The sequence below is a fragment of the Macaca nemestrina genome, chromosome 7 (assembly GCF_043159975.1).
Source record: "Macaca nemestrina isolate mMacNem1 chromosome 7, mMacNem.hap1, whole genome shotgun sequence".
Taxonomy (NCBI): Eukaryota; Metazoa; Chordata; class Mammalia; order Primates; family Cercopithecidae; genus Macaca; species Macaca nemestrina.
In genome coordinates this window covers 105,560,541-105,587,796 of record NC_092131.1, presented here as the reverse complement: position 1 = coordinate 105,587,796, position 27,256 = coordinate 105,560,541, and the positions used below count along the sequence as shown (strand labels likewise).

Below are 27,256 nucleotides of genomic sequence, written 5' to 3'. Positions count from 1 at the left end.
GGGTATAAATATACCATGGGATACTACTCAGCCATAAAAAGGAATGAAATAGTGGCATTTACAACAACCTGGATGAAATTGGACACTATTATTCTAAGTGAAGTAACTCAAGAATAGAAAAACAAACATGTTCTCACTCATAAGTGGGAGCTAAGCTATGAGCATGCAAAGGCATAAGAATGATAAAATGGACTTTGGAGACTCGGGGAAAGGGTGGGAGGAGTGTGAGGGATGAAAGACTACACATTGGGTACAGTGTACAGTGCTTAGGTGAGGGGTGCACCAAAATCTCAGAAATCACCATTAAAGAACTTACTCGTGTAATCACACATGTTCCCCAAAAACCTATTGAAATAAAAAGATTAAAATTGTGCTGCATATAAGAAACACACTTAAAATTTCTTATTGATATATAATAATTATTCATGTTGATGGAGCACATGTGATATTTTGATACATGCGTACAATGTGTAATGAAATCAGAGTGTTTAGGATATCCATCACCTTGGACAGTTATCATTTCTTTGTGTTGGGAATATTTCAGATCTAGTTATTTTGAAAGATATATCATTGTTAACCATCATCACTTCACTATGCTATTGAATACTGGAACCTATTCCTTCTGTCTGTGTTTGTACCCACATTAACTGATTTCTCTTCTCCCATCCCCACTCCCAGCCTCTGGTAACTATCGTTTGACTTTCACCCCCATGAGATCAACTTTTTAACTCAGACACTCAGACTGAGAAAAATGTGAGTGGTAGTTGTCTTTCTGTGCCTCGCTTATTTCACTTAACATAATGACCTTCAGATCCATCCACGTTGCTGCAAATGACAGGATTTCGTTCTTGTTTAATGGTGGACTAGTATTCCATTGTGGATATAGACCACATTTTAAAAATCCATTTATCTGTGGATAAACACTTAGGTTGATTCCATATCTTGGCTATTGTGAACAGTGCTGCAATAAACATGGGAAGCAGGTGTCTTTTTAATATACTGATTTCCTTTCTTTTGGTTAAATATTTAATAGTGTGATTGCTGGATTGCATGATAGTTCTATTTTTAGTTTTTTTTGAAACCTCCATATTGTTTTCTATAATGGCTGTATAAATTTACATTCTGACTCACAGGGTATACAAGTTTCCTTTTCTCCACATCCTTGCCAACATCTGTTATTTTTTGTCTTTTTGATAATAGCCATTCTAACTAAAGCAAGACGATATCTCATTGTGGTTTTCAATTGTGCTTTCTTAATGATTTGTGATAGCAGTTTTTCATATATCTGTTGGCCACTTGTATGTCTTCTTTTGAAAAATGTCTATTTAGATCCTTTGGCTACTTTATTATTATTATTTTCCCCATTTAAGCTGTTGGCATTAGTCAATACTCTCAGATGTCTCTACCAACATAGGCTTCATAAGAAGCCTTTGTCTACTTTTTAATGGAATTATTTGTTTTCTTGCTATTGAGTTGGGTTCCTTGTATGTTCTGGTTATTAGTCCCCTGCCAGAAAGTTTGCAATTTGTTTTTTCATTCAGCAGGTTGTCTCTTCATTGTGCTGATTGCTTCCTTTTCTGTGCAGAAGATTTTTAGTTTAATGTAGTCCCATTTGTCTGTTTTTGTTGCCTGTGTTTTTGAGATCTTAGCCATAAAATCATTACCTAGACCAATGTTCTGAAGAATTTCTCCAGTGTTTTCTTCTATTAGTTTCATAGTTTTGGGTTTTCTATTTAAGTCTTTAATCCATTTTGTATTGATTTTTTTTAAAAATTTTATTTTATTTTTTATTTTTTATTTTTATTATTATACTTTAAGTTCTAGGGTACATGTGCATAACATGCAGGTTTGTTACATATGTATAATTTTGCCATGCTGGTGTGCTACAGTATGTGGTGAGAGATAGGGGTCTAGTTTCATTCTTCTGTATGTGGATATCCAGTTTTCCCATCATCATTTACTGAAGAGAGTGTCCTTTCCCCAAAGCATGTTATTGGTGCTTTTTTCAAAAATCAATTGGCTATAAATAGGTGAATATCTTTCTGGGTTTTCTGTTCAGCTCTGCTGGTCTGTATGTCTGTTTCTATGACAGTACCATACTGATTTGGTTACTATAGTTTTGTAGTATATTTTGAAGTCAGGTAGTGTAATCCCTCCAGTTTTGTTCATTTTGCTTGGGATTGCTTTGGCTGTTTTGGGTCTTTTGTGGTTTCATATGAATTTCGGAAGTTTTTCTCTATTTCTGTGAAGACTGTCATTGGTATTTTGATGGGGGCTGCATTGAGTCTGTAGATTGCTTTAGAGTAGTATAGTCTCAAGATTAATTGTAACAATATCAATTTTTCCAATCCATGAGCATGGGTGTCTCTCCATTTGTTTGTGTCGTTTTCAATTTCTTCATCAGTGTTTCGTAGTTTTCCTTCTAGAGGTCTTTCACCTCTTGGTTAAATTTATTTCTAGGCATTTTGTTATTTTTTGTAGCTATTGTAAATGGGGTTGCTTTCTTGATTTATTTTTCAGCTAGCTTCTTATTAGTGTATAGAAATACTACTGATACTTGTTTGTTGATTTTGTATTCTGCGACTTTACTGAATTCCATGATCAGTTCTAAGAGTTTTTTGGTGTAGTCTTGTTTTTTCTATATGTAAGATCATGTCATATAAAGAGAGAGACAATTTGACTTTCTGTTTTCCAATGTAAATGCCTTTTATTTCTTTCTCTTGCTAAAGATTGTTCCGGCTAGAACTTTCAGTACTATGTTGAGTATGAATGGTGAGAGTGGGCATTGTTGTCTTGTTCCAGTTCTCAGAGGAAATTCTGTCAGTTTTTCTCAATTTATTATGATATTAGCTGGGTTTGTCACATGTGACTTTTATTATATTTTTTATGTTTTACTTTGTTTCTACTATGCCTAATTTATTAAGAGTTTTTATCATGAAGGAATGTTCAATTTTATCAAATGCCTTTTCTACATCTTTTGAGAATACTGTATGGTTTTTATCTTCCATTCTGTTTATATGATGTGTCACAGTTATTGATTTGTGTATGTTGAACCATCCTTGCCTCCTGGGATAAATCCCCCTTGATCATGGTACATTATCTTTTTGGTGTGTTGTTGGTTTGCTAGTATTTTGTTTGGTATATTTTGTTGAGGACTTTTGCGTCTATGTTCATTAGGGATATTGATCTATAGGTTTCTTTTTTTGTTTTATCCTTGTTTGGTTTCAGTATCAAGGTAATGCTGGTTTTGTAGAATGAGTTAGGAAGAATTCCCTCCTCTTTAGTTTTTTGGAATAATTTGAGAAAAGTTGGTATTAGTTCTTCCTTATAAGTTTGGTAGAATTCATCAGTAAAGTCATCTGGTCCTGAGTTTTTTTTTTGTTGTTGTTGTTGGGGGACTTTTTATTACTCATTCAATCTTGTACTCATTACTAGTCTGTTCAGACTTCCTATTTCTTCCTGGTTCAGTCTTGGTAGATTGTATGTATCCAGGGATTCATCATTTTCCTCTAGGTTTTCTAATTTGCCAGCATATAGTTGTTCATAATAGTATGTATGATTCTTTGTATTTCTGTGGTATTAGGAGTAATATCTCCTGTATCATTTCTGATTTTATTTATTTGGGTCTTCTCTCTTTTTTGTTAGTTAGCAGTTTATTTATTTTATTTATCTTTAAAAAACTTCATTTCATTGATCCTTTGTATTTTTTTAGTCTCTATTTCATTTAGTTCTGCTCTGATCTTTATTATTCCTTTCTACTAATTTTGGGTTTGGCTCTTGTTTTTCTAGTTCCTTGAGGTGCATCACTAGATTATTTATTTGAAATCTTTCTACTTTTTTGACATAGGCAATTTTTTACTATAAACTCGCCTCTTGGCACTGCTTTTACTGTATTCCACAGATTTTGGTATGTTGTATTTTTACTTTCATTTATTTCAAGACTTTTAAAATTTTCTTCTCAATTTCTTCCTTGACCCAATGGCCATTCAGGAGCATGTTGTTTAATTTCACGTATTTCTAAATTTCCTTTTGTTATTGAGTTCTAGTTTTATTCCATTGTGATCTGAAAAGACACTTGATAGGATTTTGATGCTTAAAATTTCCTGAGATTCATTTTGTGGCCTAGCATATGGTCTATCCCAGGGAATGCTCCATGTGCTGATGAGAAGATGTGTGTTCTGTGGCTGTTTGGTGAAATGTTTTATAAATGTTAGGTCTATGTGTTCTAAAGTGCAGTTTAAATCCAATGTTTCTTTGCTGATTTTCTGTCTAGATTATCTGTCCAATGCAGAGAGTGGGGTTTTGAAGTTCCCAACTGTCATTGTATTGGAGTCTATCTCTCCAGTAAGGTCAATGGTGGGTAGAGCAGATTAATCTCCAAGTTCCCTGACGGTGCTAGTGCGGAGAGTGATGCCAGGTGGGGCAGACCTGTCCTGAAGCCTGCTGATGATGCACATAAGCACCCAAAGAGGCAAGCAATATTGATGTGTAGGTCCCTAGATGATGTGGTCATGGTGGTGGCAGTGGTGAGGACAGGCTTGTCCTCAGGCCCCGGGAAGGCTGCCAGACAGACCAGTCTGCAAGCCTGCTGAAAGCACATACATGCTCACAGTGTCTGTGTCTGGGGATGCAGGGTTGCTGTCAGTGGCAGCAGCCCCAGGAAGTTGGCTCTCAGGCTCTGGGGAGTACATGCTTCAGCTCCCTTTGTCCTGGAGAAAGCTTCCCCGGTGCACTGCACTGCCATTCCCTGTGGCGTAGGACACCGCGTGGGCTAGAATGCTGGAGACCTGGCTGCAATGCTGGGTCCAGCCAGACTTCTTGGTTGACATGAGGAAATATCAGTGGGGCTCCATGGATATGGAAATTCAGGGGCTGTTGGGCCCCAGGGCAGGACGTCATCTGGTGGGGACTGGGCTCTTAAAATGACTGTGTGCTGCAGCTGCTTGGGTCTGGGGAGTGTGTGGGATCCAGCATGAACGACATCTCTGGAACAATGCCATGGCATGAACTCTAGGCAGCTTCATATACTAGTCTCAGGGACCATGAGGGCTGAGGGTCTCTCTTGTGGCTAGGATTGCAGGAGTCTGTGGGAATTTGGAGTCCTGGGGATCTTTTGCTAACCTTTTCTCTGCACTGGGGAGTTTCTTCTGACACCGAGCTGTTCTCAGTCCTGGCCAGGCCAGATGCTTACCTTCCCTCTCCTTCCATGCCTCAGAGATTCCCTGGGTGTCTCCAAGTAGCCATCTTGAAGTCTCTCCACTCAGGGCTGTGTATAAAAATATAAAAACTGAAGTGGGTTAAAAGTAAAAGAATGAAAAAGATATATCAAGTTAATGCTAATCAAAAGAAAGCTAGGAAGCTTTTTCTAATACCAAATAAAGCAGATTTCAGAGCATAGAATATTGCCAGGTATAAAAAAAGTAATTCTATAATAGTAAAGGGTCAGTTTATTAGGAGCAAATAAAAGCCCTAAATGTTTATGTACCTAATAACAGAGCTTCAAAATAATTGATGTAAAAACTGATAGAAATGCAAGGAAAAATAGATAAATCTATGACTTTAGTTGGAGATTTTAATAACCCTCTCTGAATAACTGATAGAATAAGTAGAGAGAAAATCAGTAAGGATATAGATGATTTAAATAACACTATCAATTAATGTGGCTTAATTGATATTCATAGGATACTTTACCCACCTACAGCAGAATATACATTCTTTTCAACTACAATGGAATTTTTACCAAGATAGATAATATTATGAACCATAAAGTCAGTCACAACGAATTTATAAGAATTCAAATGATAAAAAGTATGTTCTCTGACCACAAGGGAATTAAATTATCACCAACAGAAAGGTTTCTGTAAGAGTCCCCCAAATTTGAAAATTAAATAATGTACTTCTAAAGGAACTATGGGTCAAAGAAGAAATCAAAAGAGAAACTAGAACATATCTTGAACAGAATGAAAATGAGTACAGCATATTAAAATCTCTGGGATGCCACATTCTTGGAGGAAATTTATAGACCGATAGGCATATATTAGAAAAGAAGAAAGATGGACTCTCTAATCAACAACCTCAGCTTCCACCATAAGAAAGGAGAAAAAGAAGATTGAAATCTAAAGTAAGTAAAATGAAGGAAATAAGAAAAATCAAAATAGAAAGAAATAAAATTGCAAATAGAAAACCAATAAACAATTAAATCAAAAGTTGATTTATTGAGATCAATAAAATTGATAAAACTCCATTCCAGCCTGGGCGTGGTGGCTCACACCTGTAATCCTAGCACTTTGGGAGGCCAAGGCAGGTAGATCACGAGGTCAGGAGATCAAGACCATCCTGGCCAACCTGGTGAAACCCTGTCTCTACTAAAAATACAAGAAAATTAGCTGGGCGTGGTGGCATGTGCCTGTAATCCCAGCTACTCAGGAGGCTGAGGCAGGAGAATCACTTGAACCAGGGAGTTGGAGGTTGCAGAGAGCCAAGATCGCACCACTGCACACCAGCCTGGCGACAGAGCAAGACTGTCTCAAAAGAAAAAAAAAAAAAAAAAAAATTCTAATCCAGACCGATAAGAAAAAAAGAAGACACAAATGACCAGTATCAGAAATGAGAGGCAAAATTGCTACAATTTCTGTAAATATGCAAAGGATAATAAGGAAATACTACTAACAACTTTGTGCCAATAAATTGGACAACTTAGATGAAATGGAAAAATTTCTTGAGAAACGTGACTAACAAAGCTCACCCAAGAAGAAAAAGGTAACCTATATAGCCCTATATTTAGTAATCAAATTGAATGTATGGTTAAATTATCCCCACAGAGAAAAGTCTAGGTTTAAATGGGTTCCTTGATGAATTCTACCAAAAATTTAAAAATAAATAATAGCAATTCTCTACAAACTCTTAGAGAAAATTTAAGAAGAGACAATATTTTCCAACGTATTCAATGAAGCCAGCATTATCCTGATACCAAAAGCAGGCAAATACTTATTAAGAAAGAAAACTTCCAATCAGTATCTCTTAAGAATAGAGATGCAAACATTCTTAACCCAATTTTAGTAAATTGACATCGACAATATATACAAGATCAAGATCAAGTGATATTTGTCGCAAGAATCCTGGACTGGTTTAATGTGTAGAAATCATTATATATAATTTATTATATAAAAAATTAAAAAAACCCAACAATATATGATTATCTCCATGGACCCAGAAAAAACATTTGACAAGATCTACCATTTCGCAATAAAAACTCAATACATTAGAAATAGAAGGGAACTTTCTCAATAAATCACGTCTATAAAATTGTTAAGTGACATCATGCTTCGTGGTTAAAAGACTGAATGCTTCCCCAGTAAGATCAGAAACAAAACTAGAATGTCCACTCTCATTAAATCTATTTAACATTATACTGGCAATTCTAGTTCGTGAAATAAGGCAAGGAAAAGAACTAAAAGACATCCATCTGGGTAAAGAAGATGTAAAACTATTTGCAGACGATTATCTTTGTAGAAATTCCAACAGAATCTATACACAAAAAATTACAAGAACTAATAAGTGAGTTTACCAAGGTTCCAGGTAACATACAAAACAATTATATTTCTACATAGTGAAACAAATTATTGGAAATAAATCACTGAAATTTTTTAATAATATAGTTTACAATAGCAATATAAACGTAAAAACTTAGGGATAAATCTGCCAAAAGATGCAAAAGACCTGTACACTGCAAGCTACAAAGCAACGTTGAAACAAATGAAAGAAGACATAAACAGATAACTAGAGGTAATGGTTCAGAAGACTTAATATTGGCAAAATGTCAATTTTCCTCAAATTCATCTATAGATTAATTGCATTCCTAGTGAAAATTGTGAAGGCTTTCTGTATGTTGTAGAAACTGATACATTGATTATAAAATTCATATGGAAAAGCCAAGGACCTAGAATAGCCAAAGCAAATTTGAAAAACAAAGAACAAAATTGGAGGACAAAGAATACTTTAAGACTTATCATAAAACTGCAGTATGGAAGATAATGGGGTATCAGCGTCAAGATAGATTAATGGAATAATATAGACACTTCAAAAATAAACCCAAATGCATATGAACAATTAATTTTTGGCACAGGCAAATTTCATGGAGGAATAATAGTGTGTTCAATAAATGCTGCTGGAAATTCTGGATATCCATATGCAAATGACAGATTTCAGCTTATACTTTACAACATAAAGATGAATATAAAATGGATAGTAGACCTAAATGTGCAACCTACAGCTATAACATTTCTAGAAGAAAACACAGAGGAAAACCTTTGTGATCTTCAGCTAGGTAAAAGTTATTTATATAACAGCAGTGGAAGCACAATTTATAAACAATTGATAAACTGAACTTTATCAATATTAAAAACTTCTGTAGCTCAAAAGGCACTATTAAGAGAATGAAGACACAGGGTACACACTGAGAGACATTATTTGCCAATCATGTACCTTGTAAAAAAGTTGTATTCTGTATATACAAAGAACAGTTAAAAATCCAATTAAAAATTGACAAAAGATTTGAACAGATATGTCACTAGAGAAGATATACAGATAGCAAATATGCACATAAAGTATGCTCAACATCAGAATTAATTAGGGAAATGCGTACTAAAACTGTAATATGATACTACTATATACTTTGAGAATGGTTAGAATTTAAAAGACTGACCATCACGAGAATTGGCAAAGAAGAACACGAACACTCACACTTTGCTGGTGGGAATGGAGAAATGGTGCAACCACTTTGGAAAACAGTCTGGCAGTTTCTTAAAAATTAAACACACACCTATCATATCATTCACCCACTCCTGTTCTAGGTATTTATTTACAAAAAAGAAATGAAAGCATATATCCTTACAAAGACTCATTTATAAATCTTCATTGCTTCATTCTTTATTTGCAATAGCCAAAAACTGGAAACAATTCTTACATCTATCAACTGGTGAATAGATAAACTGTAATGCTTTTATACAACAGAATATTGTTCAGCAATAAAAAAAGAAAATTACTGATATATGCTGTAACATGAATAAATCTCAGAATAATTATGCTGAGTGAAAGATGCCAGACAAAAAAGTATATACTGTATTATACCATTTGTATTAAATTCCAGAAAATGTAAAATAAACTATGGTGAGAAAAGGAAGATGAATGGCTGTCTGGAGATGGGGGTTGGAGGTAAATATGGAGTAGGAGGGAGGGATTATAAAGAAGAATGAGGAAAATTTGAGGAGGATATTGATATTCATTATCTAGATTGTGGTGATGTTTCAAAGGTACATACATGAAATCTCATCAAGTGGCACACTTTAAATGTGTATAACTTATTGCATGCCAATAATAAGCCAATATGTCAGTCAAAAAAGTAAAAAAGTTCTCTTTATCTTAAAGAATATGCACAGTAAAATATTTAAAGAAGGATACCAATAACTAGTTATTTTGAATGGTGGGGAGTAAATAACTTTATTTTTTGTATAACATTAGAAATTACTTTTATAATTATAAAAAGTAAAATGAAAATAATTTCAGTACTATCTAGTCTAAAATATATTCTTTTTTATTGTGTGGCTACAGGCAAATGCATTGTAACTAACACCACCATCATCAGTAATTAGATCATGCATTCATTCATTCAAAAAGGAATTGAGGGGAGTTTTGACAGATGAACTAGATTTAACTTGTCAGTGTTGGGGAGAGAAAGGAAGGGAATAAAATAGAGAAGGGTTTTTTGAGCAGAGAATAAAAGCATTAGAAAATGCATAAAGCAAGAAACGGCTGGTTTCGGTGGGACAAATAATTGGTTGGATATTAATATAAGGTAATGTTTGAGATGGCTGGTAATGGGAGAGAAAGGCATAAACCAATTCAAGGTCTTGTCTCTATATCTTGTCCACTTTCTCCCTTGTTTCCTTTACTTCTCTCTGCTCCTCTTCCTCCCTTCCTCTCTTCTTCCCTTTCCCTTCTCTTCCTTTCCCTTTGTCATCTTGGGTTTTTTGCATGCTAGGGAAATTCCTTGTGTTTGTTTACAGCTTGAATGTTTCAGTTTTCTGCTACATCCTGTCTGCTGTTCACTGTCTCCCACAAAGTCTCTAACTATATATTTCTCTCTCTATATATAGATATTCAGTTATGTATATTCTTAGATTTATGGTCTCATGACAGCTTTGGTCTAGTGTTATAGACCCAAATGGCCCCTAGAATATTCTCAAGAATAAAAATCAAGTACTTCCAAATTAATTTCCTTTTTTCTAAATTACATTTACTCTCTTTCACAAGAAGTTACCCCTTGAATATTCAGGAAATCGATTACCTCCTTTTTTTGAACTAAAGAATAGTTTTCTTTGCTTTTTCAGCATTGCAGAAGCAGAGCTGTTCTCTCAGTTTTAATTAATAAGTCACATTGAATTATGTTGGAGTTTGATATAGGTCTCCACTCAAATATTTTATAGGAGGATCTCTAAGGTCAGAATAAAAGAAGCAAAAGGAAACCCTAGTAGTACAATTTTAGCAGTTTACATGTGGCAACCTGGAGAAGGAGTGTAGTGGAACGGGTATATACCCATAGCAACAGATGTTGTTATTTTATTTCAGTATCACTGACATGATGCTCCCCATCATGGCTAATTCTCATGTGTGTGTGATTAAGAGCAAACCTTGAGGAGTTCTCATATGCAGGTTTCTAAGGAGGAAGGTAATCAAACTCATGCTTGTCCAAAAGATTCTTACGTGGTTTTGACCTTGAGTTCTTGTTTCTCTGGGATAGGGGATTTCTCCAGTGTTTACTGGTGCCTCTGTCCCATCTCTGGCTATCAGAGAGTCTTCTAAATATTTTACTTTGGCATGTTCCATTCTTGTTTCTCAGGAAACTGCTAAAATTTTTGCAGTTTGAATATTTCTTTTTTTTTCTTTACTTTTTTTTTTTTTTTGAGACGGAGTCTGGCTCTCTTGCCCAGGTTGGAGTGCAGTGGCCGGATCTCAGCTCACTGCAAGCTCCGCCTCCTGGTTTTATGCCATTCTCCTGCCTCAGTCTCCCGAGTAGCTGGGACTACAGGCACCCACCATCACGCCCGGCTAGTTTTTTGTATTTTTTTGGTAGAGACGCGGTTTCGCCGTGTTAACCAGGGTGGTCCCGATCTCCTGACCTCGTGATCCGCCCGTCTCGGCCTCCCAAAGTGCTGGGATTATAGGCTTGAGCCACCGCGCCCGGCCGCAGTTTGAATATTTCTAGGAGACTTTCTAAAGGGTAAATAAAACAATTTTTGACTCTATGACATAGCAGTAAGCTTTTTAATTCCATAGAATCTTTAAATGCTTTATGCAAATGAAAAAGTAAAAGATACTCAATCCAATACCCTTGCTTTATAAACAGGGATAATGAGTCCAAAATAGGTGATTTCCTATAATTTACACAAGTAAATAGTGGGTAGAAAAGCTCAGAGAAGACTCCAGGTCTCCTGATGTCCTATGCAAATCTATTTTCACTACACCATGCTGTAGCATGATGACTTTTTTCCTCAAATTTAAAAACAGAAATGATTAAATGACTAGAATAAATAAATAAAACATGTGCAGTGGACGGTTTTACTGGAGCCCAAGGGTTCTAAAGAGGAAAGAGCCAGCGTCAGGCCTCTGTTTCCTTGACGTTGAACTAATTTGTTTTTGAAAATGGTCCACCCTAATCATAGTAATCCTCATCACACATAATAAAATCACATTTTATGTGGCGTTTCAGGCCAAATGAATCCCCCAAAAATGCTTTCCAGAGCTAATACCAAGGTCCCTCAATTAGATGATGCCGTTATGGAATTAAATAATTAAACTACAGAACTAAAATATAAAAGGGTAAGAGGGAACGTGGAAAATGATCATTCTGAAACAAGATCAAGAGTCAATGAGGCAAAGAAACATGAGTCAGTTCCAGATGGCAGCCACCCACTAATCCTGAGCGCTGGTGTGCCCCATCGCCATCTCTTGGTAGCCATGGGTATTACAACTGCAGTTCGCCACAGCCATAAGCTGGCTACACATTCCTTAAGACAGAAAGAAATAAAGTGTTATAAAGTCTTCTTATTGATAGAGATGTGATTTCCAAGGGATGCAAAGAAAATTGCTTTTAAAAAATTTAACTTGCTGATTTTTCTTTCTATTGTTAGGAGAACCCAAATATTGACTTCTTAAATTTTGTTTGTAGTGGGGACAAATGTTCATTCCAAGGTAGCATACTACTAGTATTCTTTTTCTCATCAGTGTCGCAGTGAAGGCTGAAATGAGTTCATTGAATAATTAGTCATAAGGCCAATAGTAATTCTGTTTGTTAAAGCAGAAATATAAGAGTGTATTTTGGAAGGCAATTGTTAAGAGGCTTTTGATTTTCCATGGACTTTTACACACGTTCTATTCTTTTTTTTTTTTTTTTTGGTCTCAAGGGGGCAAACAGCTTAAAAAGGGAGTCTTAAAATAATTTCCAGTTTCTTAAAAAGGGGATTCTAAAAAAATTGTTTTTTTTCCCCTCAAGGTCAACTTTTGTTTTGAAAATTACCTTTTAAGTAGTTCCTATAGGGTGGGATTTCATCACTAGCACTGGTTTATGGGTGTCCAAAACTTGAACAACTGAATTCGTTGACATCTTTGGGAGAAGGTGTATTTGCTGTCCCCCAAAATGGGTTTGAAAATACAATATATTCTGTTCTTTCTTATAAGCGGGAGCTGAATGATGGGAACACATGGACACATTGAGGGGAACAACACGCACTGGGACTTGCAGGGGGCGGGGCATGGGGATGGAGGGCATCAGGATAAACAGCTAATGGATGCTGGGCTAAATACCTAGATGGTGGGTTGATCTGTACAGCAAACCACCATGGCACACGTTTACCTGTGTAACAAACCTGTACATCTTGCACATGTACCTCGGAACTTAAAAGTTGAAGGAAAAAAAAAGAAAGTGTCACGCATTCCAACACGAGTCTCTGGACCTCATGTCATGATCAATAAAAGTGAACAATGGAGAATTCAGTGTCAGTGTAAAGATCGTTCTTTTGTGCTGTGGATGCTCCAGGACTTTCAAGCCACCATTTCAAGTGTAGTCTTAAACGTGAGGGCAAAGCTGCTGTGGGCCTGTCAAAATGTTTGCTATGGGAGTGCTGTTTTGTTCCCGAGGGCCAGGCTGACACGGAGCGCTCTGACTGCCACAAAGGCCTCTGTAGGTAAATCTCACAGAGGCTGTCATTACTTTCAAGAATTTAATCCATCAATACCAATAAAAATGGAGCATCAGTTAGCAACCCCAAATGAGTCAGATCTTTTTATGTACATTCTCTTATTTAGTTTTCACATCACTCTGAAGTTGGTTTTTATGTTGCTGTTTTACAAATGAGGAAACAGAGCCTGAGAGAAATTTGGTAATAAGCACAAGGTCATACCAGAATGAAGTTCAAGGCAGAGTGTGACTCTAAATTCCACACTCTTTTCAATATACAATGCACACTGCTTTTTCAAGTCAGCCATCCCCAGGCTATGCTTATTTCCATTAATAATTGAGGACATTAGCCTATTATTGATACTAATGCTACAGCAAACAAAGTTAAAGCATTTGTAACTGCATCTTCATTTTTGTGTTTAAGCAAAAATATACAAACTATGCTGCAAACTCACACGTGGGAATGAAAACCAACACACACCCACATCCACAAATCGGTTAACAAGGTTGTACATAGTATCAGCAATTAAAAAAGGGTAGGGGAGAAGGAAAGACATTGCTTTACATTGTTACAGGCTGATTTCTTTACAAGATTTTTTAAAGGGGAAGATCCCTGCTTACTTTTTCAAATGAATTATAATATGAAATTCCAAACTACAGCACAGATAAGAGCCACCTTGTTGGAAGCTATAGTTAAAACTTTGGAGTTCTGACTTGAAACTTCCCTGCCCCATCACCTTCTCTGGGATTCCAGGACTTGAACGAAGATGTACTGAAAGCCCCTCAAACTACTGAAAATAACATTAGGTCAGAAGCCATGGATTTGGGTTCAAGAGTAGGCTCCCTCTCTTTCATTGACCCTAACCAACTTTTTTTTTTTTTTTTTAATTTATTTATTATTATTATACTTTAAGTTGTAGGGTACATGTGCATAACGTGCAGGTTTGTTACATATGTATACCTGTGCCATGTTGGTGTGCTGCACCCATCAACTCGTCATTTACATCAGGTATAACTCCCAATGCAATCCCTCCCCCCTCCCCCCTCCCCATGATAGGCCCCGGTGTGTGATGTTCCCCTTCCTGAGTCCAAGTGATCTCATTGTTCAGTTCCCACCTATGAGTGAGAACATGTGGTGTTTGGTGTTCTGTTGTTGTGATAGTTTGCTAAGAATGATGGTTTCCAGCTGCATCCATGTCCCTACAAAGGACACAAACTCATCCTTTTTGATGGCTGCATAGTATTCCATGGTGTATATGTGCCACATTTTCTTAATCCAATCTGTGACTGATGGACATTTGGGTTGATTCCAAGTCTTTGCTATTGTGAATAGTGCTGCAATAAACATACGTGTGCATGTGTCTTTATAGCAGCATAATTTATAATCCTTTGGGTATATACCCAGTAATGGGATGGCTGGGTCATATGGTACATCTAGTTCTAGATCCTTGAGGAATCGCCATACTGTTTTCCATAATGGTTGAACTAGTTTACAATCCCACCAACAGTGTAAAAGCGTTCCTATTTCTCCACATCCTCTCCAGCACCTGTTGTTTCCTGACTTTTTAATGATCGCCATTCTAACTGGTGTGAGATGGTATCTCATTGTGCTTTTGATTTGCATTTCTCTGATGGCCAGTGATGATGAGCATTTTTTCATGTGTCTGTTGGCTGTATGAATGTCTTCTTTTGAGAAATGTCTGTTCATATCCTTTGCCCACTTTTTGATGGGGTTGTTTGTTTTTTTCTTGTAAATTTGTTTGAGTTCTTTGTAGGTTCTGGATATTAGCCCTTTGTCAGATGAGTAGATTGCAAAAATTTTCTCCCATTCTGTAGGTTGCCTGTTCACTCTGATGGTAGTTTCTTCTGCTGTGCAGAAGCTCTTTAGTTTAATGAGATCCCATTTGTCAATTTTGGCTTTTGCTGCCGTTGCTTTTGGTGTTTTAGACATGAAGTCCTTGCCCATGCCTATGTCCTGAATGGTACTACCTAGGTTTTCCTCTAGGATTTTTATGGTATTAGGTCTAACATTTAAGTCTCTAATCCATCTTGAATTAATTTTCGTATAAGGAGTAAGGAAAGGATCCAGTTTCAGCTTTCTACTTATGGCTAGCCAATTTTCCCAGCACCATTTATTAAATAGGGAATCCTTTCCCCATTTCTTGTTTCTCTCAGGTTTGTCAAAGATCAGATGGCTGTAGATGTGTGGTATTATTTCTGAGGACTCTGTTCTGTTCCATTGGTCTATATCTCTGTTTTGGTAAGAGTACCATGCTGTTTTGGTTACTGTAGCCTTGTAGTATAGTTTGAAGTCAGGTAGCGTGATGCCTCCAGCTTTGTTCTTTTGACTTAGGATTGTCTTGGAGATGCGGGCTCTTTTTTGGTTCCATATGAACTTTAAAGCAGTTTTTTCCAATTCTGTGAAGAAACTCATTGGTAGCTTGATGGGGATGGCATTGAATCTATAAATTACCTTGGGCAGTATGGCCATTTTCACGATATTGATTCTTCCTATCCATGAGCATGGTATGTTCTTCCATTTGTTTGTGTCCTCTTTTATTTCACTGAGTAGTGGTTTGTAGTTCTCCTTGAAGAGGTCCTTTACATCCCTTGTAAGTTAGATTCCTAGGTATTATATTCTCTTTGAAGCAATTGTGAATGGAAGTTCATTCCTGATTTGGCTCTCTGTTTGTCTGTTACTGGTGTATAAGAATGCTTGTGATTTTTGCACATTAATTTTGTATCCTGAGACTTTGCTGAAGTTGCTTATCAGCTTAAGGAGATTTTGGGCTGAGACAATGGGGTTTTCTAAATATACAATCATGTCATCTGCAAACAGGGACAGTTTGACTTCTTCTTTTCCTAACGGAATACCCTTGATTTCTTTCTCTTGCCTAATTGCCCTAGCCAGAACTTCCAACACTATGTTGAATAGGAGTGGTGAGAGAGGGCATCCCTGTCTTGTGCCAGTTTTCAAAGGGAATTTTTCCAGTTTTTGCCCATTCAGTATGATATTGGCTGTGGGTTTGTCATAAATAGCTGTTATTATTTTGAGGTACGTTCCATCAATACTGAATTTATTGAGCGTTTTTAGCATGAAGGGCTGTTGAATTTTGTCAAAAGCCTTTTCTGCATCTATTGAGATAATCATGTGGTTCTTGTCTTTGGTTCTGTTTATATGCTGGATTATGTTTATTGATTTGCGAATGTTGAACCAGCCTTGCATCCCAGGGATGAAGCCCACTTGATCATGGTGGATAAGCTTTTTGATGTGTTGCTGAATCCGGTTTGCCAGTATTTTATTGAGGATTTTTGCATTGATGTTCATCAGGGATATTGGTCTAAAATTCTCTTTTTTGGTTGTGTCTCTGCCAGGCTTTGGTATCAGGATGATGTTGGCCTCATAAAATGAGTTAGGGAGGATTCCCTCTTTTTCTATTGATTGGAATAGTTTCAGAAGGAATGGTACCAACTCCTCCTTGTACCTCTGGTAGAATTCAGCTGTGAATCCATCTGGTCCTGGACTTTTTTTGGCTGGTAGGCTATTAATTATTGCCTCAATTTCAGAGCCTACTATTGGTCTATTCAGGGATTCAACTTCTTCCTGGTTTAGTCTTGGAAGAGTGTAAGTGTCCAGGAAATTATCCATTTCTTCTAGATTTTCCAGTTTATTTGCATAGAGGTGTTTATAGTATTCTCTGATGGTAGTTTGTATTTCTGTGGGGTCGGTGGTGATATCCCCTTTATCATTTTTAATTGCGTCTATTTGATTCTTCTCTCTTTTCTTCTTTATTAGTCTTGCTAGTGGTCTGTCAATTTTGTTGATCTTTTCAAAAAACCAACTCCTGGATTCATTGATTTTTTGGAGAGTTTTTTGTGTCTCTATCTCCTTCAGTTCTGCTCTGATCTTAGTTATTTCTAGCCTTCTGCTAGCTTTCGAATGTGTTTGCTCTTGCTTCTCTAGTTCTTTTAATTGTGATGTTAGAGTGTCAATTTTAGTCTTTCCTGCTTTCTCTTGTGGACATTTAGTGCTATAAATTTCCCTCTACACACTGCTTTAAATGTGTCCCAGAGATTCTGGTATGTTGTATCTTTGTTCTCATTGGTTTCAAAGAACATCTTTATTTCTGCCTTCATTTCGTTATGTACCCAGTAGTCATTCAGGAGCAGGTTGTTCAGTTTCCATGTAGTTGAGCAGTTTTGATTGAGTTTCTTAGTCCTGAGTTCTAGTTTGATTGCACTGTGGTCTGAGAGACAGTTTGTTATAATTTCTGTTCCTGTACATTTGCTGAGGAGTGCTTTACTTCCAATTACGTGGTCGATTTTGGAGTAAGTACGATGTGGTGCTGAGAAGAATGTATATTCTGTTGATTTGGGGTGGAGAGTTCTATAGATGTCTATTAGGTCTGCTTGCTGCAGAGATGAGTTCAATTCCTGGATATCCTTGTTAACTTTCTGTCTCGTTGATCTGTCTAATGTTGACAGTAGAGTGTTGAAGTCTCCCATTATTATTGTATGGGAGTCTAAGTCTCTTTGTAAGTCTCTAAGGACTTGCTTGATGAATCTGGGTGCTCCTGTATTGGGTGCATATATATTTAGGATAGTTAGCTCTTCCTGTTGAATTGATCCCTTTACCATTATGTAATGGCCTTCTTTGTCTCTTTTGATCTTTGATGGTTTAAAGTCTGTTTTATCAGAGACTAGTATTGCAACCCCCGCTTTTTTTTGTTCTCCATTTGCTTGGTAAATCTTCCTCCATCCCTTTATTTTGAGCCTATGTATGTCTCTGCGTGTGAGATGGGTCTCCTGAATACAGCAGACTGATGGGTCTTGACTCTTTATCCAGTTTGCCAGTCTGTGTCTTTTAATTGGAGCATTTAGTCCATTTACATTTAAGGTTAAGATTGTTATGTGTGAACTTGATCCTGCCATTATGATATTAACTGGTTATTTTGCTCGTTAGTTGATGCAGTTTCTTCCTAGCCTCGATGGTCTTTACATTTTGGCATGTTTTTGCAATGGCTGGTACCGGTTGTTCCTTTCCATGTTTAGTGCTTCCTTCAGGGTCTCTTGTAAGGCAGGCCTAGTGGTGACAAAATCTCTAAGCATTTGCTTATCTGTAAAGGATTTTATTTCTCCTTCACTTATGAAACTTAGTTTGGCTGGATATGAAATTCTGGGTTTAAAATTCTTTTCTTTAAGAATGTTGAATATTGGCCCCCACTCTCTTCTGGCTTGGAGAGTTTCTGCCGAGAGATCTGCTGTTAGTCTGATGGGCTTCCCTTTGTGGGTAACCCGACCTTTCTCTCTGGCTGCCCTTAAGATTTTTTCCTTCATTTCAACTTTGGTGAATCTGGCAATTATGTGTCTTGGAGTTGCTCTTCTCGAGGAGTATCTTTGTGGCGTTCTCTGTATTTCCTGGATTTGAATGTTGGCCTGCCCTACTAGGTTGGGGAAGTTCTCCTGGATGATATCCTGAAGAGTGTTTTCCAACTTGGTTCCATTTTCCCCCTCACTTTCAGGCACCCCAATCAGACGTAGATTTGGTCTTTTTACATAATCCCATACTTCTTGCAGGCTTTGTTCATTTCTTTTTCTTCTTTTTTCTTTTGGTTTCTCTTCTCGCTTCATTTCATTCATTTGATCCTCAATCGCAGATACTCTTTCTTCCAGTTGATCGAGTCGGTTACTGAAGCTTGTGCATTTGTCACGTATTTCTCGTGTCATGGTTTTCATCTCTTTCATTTCGTTTATGACCTTCTCTGCATTAATTACTCTAGCCATCAATTCTTCCACTTTTTTTTCAAGATTTTTAGTTTCTTTGCACTGGGTACGTAATTCCTCCTTTAGCTCTGAGAAATTTGATGGACTGAAGCCTTCTTCTCTCATCTCATCAAAGTCATTCTCCGTCCAGCTTTGATCCGTTGCTGGCGATGAGCTGCGCTCCTTTGCCGGGGGAGATGCGCTCTTCTTTTTTGAATTTCCAGCTTTTCTGCCCTGCTTTTTCCCCATCTTTGTGGTTTTATCTGCCTCTGGTCTTTGATGATGGTGATGTACTGATGGGGTTTTGGTGTAGGTGTCCTTCCTGTTTGATAGTTTTCCTTCTAACAGTCAGGACCCTCAGCTGTAGGTCTGTTGGAGATTGCTTGAGGTCCACTCCAGACCCTGTTTGCCTGGGTATCAGCAGCAGAGGCTGCAGAAGATAGGATATTTCTGAACAGCGAGTGTACCTGTCTGATTCTTGCTTTGGAAGCTTCCTCTCAGGGGTGTACTCCACCCTGTGAGGTGTGGGGTGTCAGACTGCCCCTAGTGGGGGATGTCTCCCAGTTAGGCTACTCAGGGGTCAGGGACCCACTTGAGCAGGGAGTCTGTCCCTTCTCAGATCTCAACCTCCGTGTTGGGAGATCCACTGCTCTCTTCAAAGCTGTCAGACAGAGTCGTTTGAGTCTGCAGAGGTTTCGGCTGTGTTTGTTATTGCCCTGTCCCCAGAGGTGGAGTCTACAGAGACAGGCAGGTTTCCTTGATCTGCTGTGAGCTCCACCCACTTCGAGCTTCCCAGCAGCTTTGTTTACCTACTTAAGCCTCAGCAATGGCGGGCGCCCCTCCCCCAGCCTCGCTGCTGCCTTGCCGGTAGATCACAGACTGCTGTGCTAGCAATGAGGGAGGCTCCGTGGGTGTGGGACCCTCCCGGCCAGGTGTGGGATATGATCTCCTGGTGTGCCTGTTTGCTTAAAGCGCAGTATTGGGGTGGGAGTTACCCGATTTTCCAGGTGTTGTGTGTCTCAGTTCCCCTGGCTAGGAAAAGGGATTCCCTTCCCCCTTGCGCTTCCCAGGTGAGGCAATGCCTCGCCCTGCTTCAGCTCTCGCTGGTCGGGCTGCAGCAGCTGACCAGCACCGATCGTCCGGCACTCCCCAGTGAGATGAACCCAGTACCTCAGTTGAAAATGCAGAAATCACCGGTCTTCTGTGTCGCTCGCGCTGGGAGTTGGAGACTGGAGCTGTTCCTATTCGGCCATCTTGCTCTGCCCTCTCCCAACTTTCTTAATGCTGCTGAGCCTCAGTTTTTACACCTTAAAAACAGGTATAATAGTGCTTGTCCTATGGAGCTGTAGTGAGGAGCATTAAGTGGTATAATGCATATCAGGGCCCAGAACAATGCATTGAATTTAACAAATTTTAATAATAAATACCACCCTTCATCCCTCAAGAGGCCTTCTCTAAACTGTCCAGATGATATACAGGTCACATGCAACTACAACTTTCACTGTTCAACCAATGCAGTATCCCAAGGTGTAGCAAATCCTGTCCTTTGGCTGGCAAATATAGCTATCTGTATTGATATTTGAAGTCACCATCTTCCCTAAGCATTTGCTCAAAATGCTACTTCCTTTTACATTGCTTTATTTCCCTGCAACGTCAGGCATTCAGGGTTGGAAATTAAGTAAAGCATCATCCACATGCATTTCTTCAAGGCATTTCTAATCAATATAGTACAGAAAGGCCCAGATTAGGAAAAGATACAAGTACTTCTAAGATAATTTAAAGTTCTTCATCTTTCAGATGATACTAATGCTTGAAAATAGTGGCTACTGAATTAGCTTGGGCACATGGCATGAATGTATACACAGTTATCGTATTGTTTCTGTAACTCTTCTGTGAAACCGAGGAACTTACATTTCCTGATTCAGAGGTTGTAATTAAAATACTCTGTGGTTGACAAAAAGGGGAAATTTTGGTAACTGATCTGTTGGCCCCTCACACTATAGAGCTGATCCTGTCAGTTCTTATTAATGATCATGCTTTCTTTAGTATTGAATAATGTGTCAGGAATAAAAAGTTTCCCCTAGCTCTTGGATGTGAAAAATGAGTTTGAAATCATCATTTTTATTTCTGTAAAGATTTTAACGGAGCTACAGAAAACATAAAACAAAAGATTGTTGATAATCTTGTCCAAATTCATATTAGACTTTGCTCATCTATCTGCAGACTTGGCAGACATAACTAATATAGATTGTAACGAATTCTATTCAGCCTATAAACTTTTTACTAAAGGAAATAAAAGATATTACCTGCTAAATGTCTTGCACATCTTGAACACAACACTGCTGAAAAGGGGTGTGATTTGCTTACTTGTGGATTGAGGCTTTCATAATAAAAGTTCCTGGTCACTTTGAAGTTTCCTCAGAACATGCAGAAGCAATTAACAACATGTTTGACTTTATAAAAATGGAAAGTGATAGCTTCTTAGACATGTGCCTACAAGATGGTACATCTTGATATACTGTTGCTGGCCACAGAAAAGATTTTTAAACTTTGGCCTGCAGTAAACTATTTTCAAAGTGTGAGACAAGAAGAAATCTCTTCTAATTTGGAAATACATTGAAGATGAGAATGGGGGAAAAAAGAGTACAGTAAAACAGAGTTTTATATGCTGTTTTTCTGACGCTGTTTGATCTTTGAAGAGACATTAAGTATCCTAGAAAAGGATAAATTAACGGTATGTGAATAGTTTTAGGTTGTGACAATTATATGGAAAAAAGACGCAATTTTTGGAAATAAGAGCTTCAGATTTCAGAAAATGTCAATGAAAAGGGCAATCAAATTAAAAAGAACTTTCTCAGTTTCCTTACTAAATGTGTAATTTATTAGAGTACAATGTTGATTTCATAAGTTTAGATGACTTCTGTGCTTTAAAACCATTTTCCCTGAGGTAGGTTTAACTTTGTGTTTTAAAATCATGGCCACTTTAGATCTGGAGAACTTATGCACACACAGAATTTATGCAAAAGACCTGATGGACAGGCAGCAAACTGGTCTATGGTAACAGGCCTGTAGATACAAAGTGGGTGGAGATTTTGGGGTGAAAACTAATCCTACATATCTAAAAGCCTGCTTTTGCCAGTAAATAAAATATTAAGTATTCTATTGTTATAGTTTGATATTTGACCCCTCGAAATCTCATGTTGAAATTGGATCCCCAGTGTTGGAGGTGGGGCCTGGTAGGAGGCATTTAGATTGTGGGGATGGATCCCTCATGAACATCTTGGTGCTGTTCTCATGGTAGTGAGTCAATTCTCGTTCCATTAGTTCCCATGACAGCTGGTTGTTAAAAAGAGCCTGGCAATTCCCTCCTCTCTCTCTCTCTTTCTCTCGCTGCTTCTCTCACCATTGGTGATCTCTGCACATTCTGGCTCCTGTTCACCTCTGCCATGAGAGGAAGCTTCTGGAAACCCTCACCAGAAGCAGATGCTGGTGCCATGCTTCTGCAGAACCATGAGCAAAATCAACCTCTTTTCTGTGTAAATTACCCAGTCTCACGTCTTCCTTTATAGCAACACACAAACAGACTAAGATGTCCAGGCGCAAATGCTTTTGTAGAGAGGATATATATCACCTTGACATTACCATGCTGGACTGACACCAGGCACCCATGTAACATAGGCTCAATGAGAGCAGAGCTGCAAGACAAAGTAATGTTATATTTGCTATGTCAGTTTTGCCTACATAAAAGAAGGATGTCCTAAAGGGTGCAGGCATTTGAAAGAAGTATCATTAGAGAAGTAAATAGAAAGATTATAATTTTCCTATGTCTCATAGGACTAAAAGAAACTTATTTTTCATTGCATAGTGGTAATAATACATTTTTAATTAGTTTTGTTTATGTTCTCTTTTTTAAAAGTATTATGCACCTTAAAAATACATATTAATATAGCATGATGAATATATAGCATCTCATTAATATCCAAGATAATTAAAAAGATTTAAATAAATTACTCTGTTAAAGAATAGAAAAAACTTATAAAATTATCATTACATTTTTCTCACATATATTTATTTATACCTACTATTAATTACTAACTGCCACTTTTAGTCTTATTTTGTTGTTTAAATATTAGCATTTATATAATAGAAAGTAAATAGCAAATAATAATGTATGATTTCAAATAAACATCTATTCTTCATATTTTATGTTAAAGTAATAACACATGTCTGTGTAATTTTTTAAAAATTATTTTTGTTTGTTTGGTACAGCTGTGTCTTGGATTGACTTTCTAAAATGTTGGCAATTCTACCTAGGTAAATGCACCATAACCAGCTCCTGGCCCACCTGGGTTCCCTCCTCCTCTTCCTACAGGCTGCATAAAAGACGTATAACTTACTCAGGCTGTGTAAAGACAGACATAACTTACAATACCCATACCTCCAACCGAACATCTGAGGGGAAGCTAATAAGGTATCAAAGAACATGCACACGGACTAACAAATAATTTTACCACATTTATGCAGAATGAATAAAACACATAGAAAGGACTGTCCTAGTTAACAGAAAGTAACAATGTAGGGGCAAAACCGCTCTAAAAGAGATAAGCAAGAAGGTATACAAAAGACAGATGAATAATTTAAGCTGGGGAAAACATTACCCAAGAAACAAATGCAAATTTCCTACAACTGCTTTGCAGTGTAGAAGAATTTCAGGATATCACGAATTAAGTGACTCAAGATCCAAAGGGTAGGATGCTAAAACAACAGAATGAGCTGATAAGAAAGATGACTGAAGAAGACAGAAATTGAGAACACAGGCTGGGCGTGGTGGCACACGTCTGTAATCCCAGCACTTTGCAATTCATAACACAATGCTGAAAATATACTATAGGTGAAAAATGCAGATACAGGTTATAAAACATTGTGAGGCTGAGGCAGGTAGATTACCTGAGGTCAGGAGTTTGAGACCAACCTGGCAACATGGTGAAATCCCGCTCCTTACTAAAAATACAAAAAAAATTAGCCAGGTGTGGTGGCAGGCGCCTGTAATCCTAGCTACTTGGGAGGCTGAGGCAGGAGAATCACTTGAACCTGGGAGGTGGAGGTTGCAGTGAGCCAAGATTGCACCATTGCATTCCAGCCTGGGCGACAAGAGCAAAACTTTGTCTCAAAATAAAAAAAAAAAAAAAAGAGAGAGAAATTAAGAACACAAATTCTGCTTTTAAATGAAATTAACAGACTAGAAGCAGAATAGATAGAGCAAAAGAGTTAATTTGTGACAGAGTAAAGGCTTGTAATGATAACCCTGAATGTAGAAGAAAAAGTTAAAGAGATTAATGCAACTAGAATGACAATAATTTATAACAAGCCAGGGATGATGCTGTTATCAAGAACAACTGGTCTTTCTGAAGTAGAAAGAGAAAGAACTCCAACAGTTGTGAATGACAGAAATCTCTACCAGAGTGGCCTGAGAAATCCTGGGTCAGGCATCCTTCACTTGCCTCTGCTGTAAATGTTTCTATTACTTTTAAAATTTAAATATGTTGGGAAATCTTCCTCTATTATTACCTAATATTGAGGAAGTAATTTATTTTATTTATAATAACATATGAACACATGGGCTGGGTGAGGTAATCCCAGAGCTTTAGGAGGCCAAGGCAGGAAGATTGCTTGAGGTCAGGAGTATAAGACCAAGCCTGGGCAACATAGTGAGACCCTGTCTCTAAAAAAACCCAAAAAAATTAGCTAGGTGTGATGGCATGTGCCTTTGTACCAGGTACTTAGGAGGCTGAGGTGGGAGGGTCGCTTGAGCTGAAGAGTTCCAGGCTCCAGTGAGTTTTGATTGTTCCACTGCACTCTGTCCTGGGTGGCAGATGGAGATCCTGTCTCCCCCACCCCTGCACCCCCCAACACACACATGTATGCACATGCATACGCATGCACACATACACATCCACACATGCGCACACACACGTGCACACACATGTGCACATGCATGCACACATGCGCACACATGTGCACACATGCAAACATATAATGTACATTTATTATTTATAAATTTATAATAAAATGCTTTTATAATTTTATATATAAAATATAGATCATTTTAATAGTGTATATATAATTTTACATAAAATGGAGCATTACATTTATTTATATAAATATATTACATATATTAATGTTTTCAATAATATATAAATAGTAAAATATAAATCTTATAAACTTATTTAGTTTAATTAAAACATGAAACCAGTAATGCAATGTACATACGTGTGTGTATGTGCACATGTAAATTTTGTCTGTCACGTGGGCCATTCTAAAAAAATGATAACCTGACCTGTATTGAGGCTGTGATTAAACAGATCTGTTCATACACTAAAACTGTCTGTGTACATTGAAAGCTATAAAAGAGTTTAATTCCTTTGACCCAGAAATTTCACTATTAAAACTCTTATTTAAAAATAAACATTTATATACATGGATATTTGTGACAACATCGTTTCTAATACTAAAAGATTAGAAATAATTTAAAAATTGAACCACAGCACGTGTTCATGAAGTAAGTAGTGGTATATATGAAAAATCAAATACTATTCAGTCATTAAAAATCAGATGCCAGGAAAAAATTTGCGATTCATAACACAGTGCTGAAAATATACTATAGGTGAAAAATGCAGATACAGGTTATAAAACTTTGTATAGTATGATCACGACTATATAGAAATATACACACACATATAATCTTATTTAGTGATCTGTCCATTATGCATCCATTCCATTCATCTCTACTGAAAGCACACATAAGCAACAAAAAGAGATTTTAATTTTCTACTTAATTTATTTCACATTTCTCTGTCAAAAAGATTTTTAAATATTAAAAAATGTATTTTTTTAGAAAAATAAATATAAATGCAGAAATGATAGCACCTTAATTTATTAGTAAATATGATCATACCAGCTACTGTGATGGGCATCAAAGGAATCTTTGGGAACCCTCTTCATCCCAGATGGGAACATTTTCCTTGGTTCTGTTTGGAGACTTCACTGACAGGAGGGTGAACTTGCCCCTTATTTTTACCCAGCTTCTCTAAAGCATTATTTTTTCCAAGAAACAAAAGGACCAGAAGAAATGCTAATGGACTTGATAGAGTACAGGCACAAAGATGGAGACCAAAGAATATGATTATAGAAAGGGGAGCATGCGGTCTCTTGGGTGAAGAATTTTTCACTTCTTTGGAAACTGGAATGATGCAATACAGCCCATTTAGCCATTTTTCTAAATTAGAACGTGGCAAACTGAAGGTGTCACTCTGGCCCACTTGTGTCTTTTTCTGATTTTGACCCCGTAGCTCACTTGAGACGAAGCCACCTCTCCACTTTTCATAGCTTTGGCTTAATGCCAAGCTTGGGGTGCTTGAGACTTGTACACAGGCACAGAGTGGGGAACTGCATGTCTGAGTCTCTCATTCAGGGCTCTGGAAAGCCTTGAGGAGAAGTAGTTGGACGTTGGAACAAGGGATCGTGTTTCTTTTTTTTTTTTTAATTTATGTATTATTATTATACTTTAAGTTGTAGGGTACATGTGCATAACGTGCAGGTTTGTTACATATGTATACTTGTGCCATGTTGGCGTGCTGCACCCATCAACTCGTCATTTACATCAGGTATAACTCCCAATGCAATCCCTCCCCCCTCCCTCCTCCCCATGATAGGCCCCGGTGTGTGATGTTCCCCTTCCCGAGTCCAAGTGATCTCATTGTTCAGTTCCCACCTATGAGTGAGAACATGCGGTGTTTGGTTTTCTGTTCTTGTGATAGATTGCTAAGAATGATGGTTTCCAGCTGCATCCATGTCCCTACAAAGGACACAAACTCATCCTTTTTGATGGCTGCATAGTATTCCATGGTGTATATGTGCCACATTTTCTTAATCCAATCTGTCACTGATGGACATTTGGGTTGATTCCAAGTCTTTGCTATTGTGAATAGTGCTGCAATAAACATCCGTGTGCATGTGTCTTTATAGCAGCATAATTTATAATCCTTTGGGTATATACCCAGTAATGGGATGGCTGGGTCATATGGTACATCTAGTTCTAGATCCTTGAGGAATCGGGGATCGTGTTTCTTAATTCAGTGGAGAAGAACAGTGTGTAGAGAATGGTGTCTGAAGCATTCTCTCAAGGTGTCTCCTGGAGAAAGTTACTCCTTTAGTCAAATTTTGGAGGCTGTTCAAAACCTTTGAATTTTGGAATATTTT

General features: G+C 37.5%; 1 protein-coding gene and 1 non-coding gene across 9 annotated transcripts in view; one reads left to right on the top strand and one right to left on the bottom strand.

The window, feature by feature from the left end:
- Window positions 1–27,256, top strand: part of LOC105488361 (AGBL carboxypeptidase 1) — a 958,121-nt gene that overhangs the window by 99,336 nt on the left and 831,529 nt on the right. The gene's annotated exons all lie outside the window — the stretch shown is intronic.
- Window positions 1,356–1,426, bottom strand: LOC112427814 (small nucleolar RNA SNORD74). Its single transcript, XR_003019555.1, has one exon. It is a non-coding gene; the product is annotated as a small nucleolar RNA SNORD74 (small nucleolar RNA).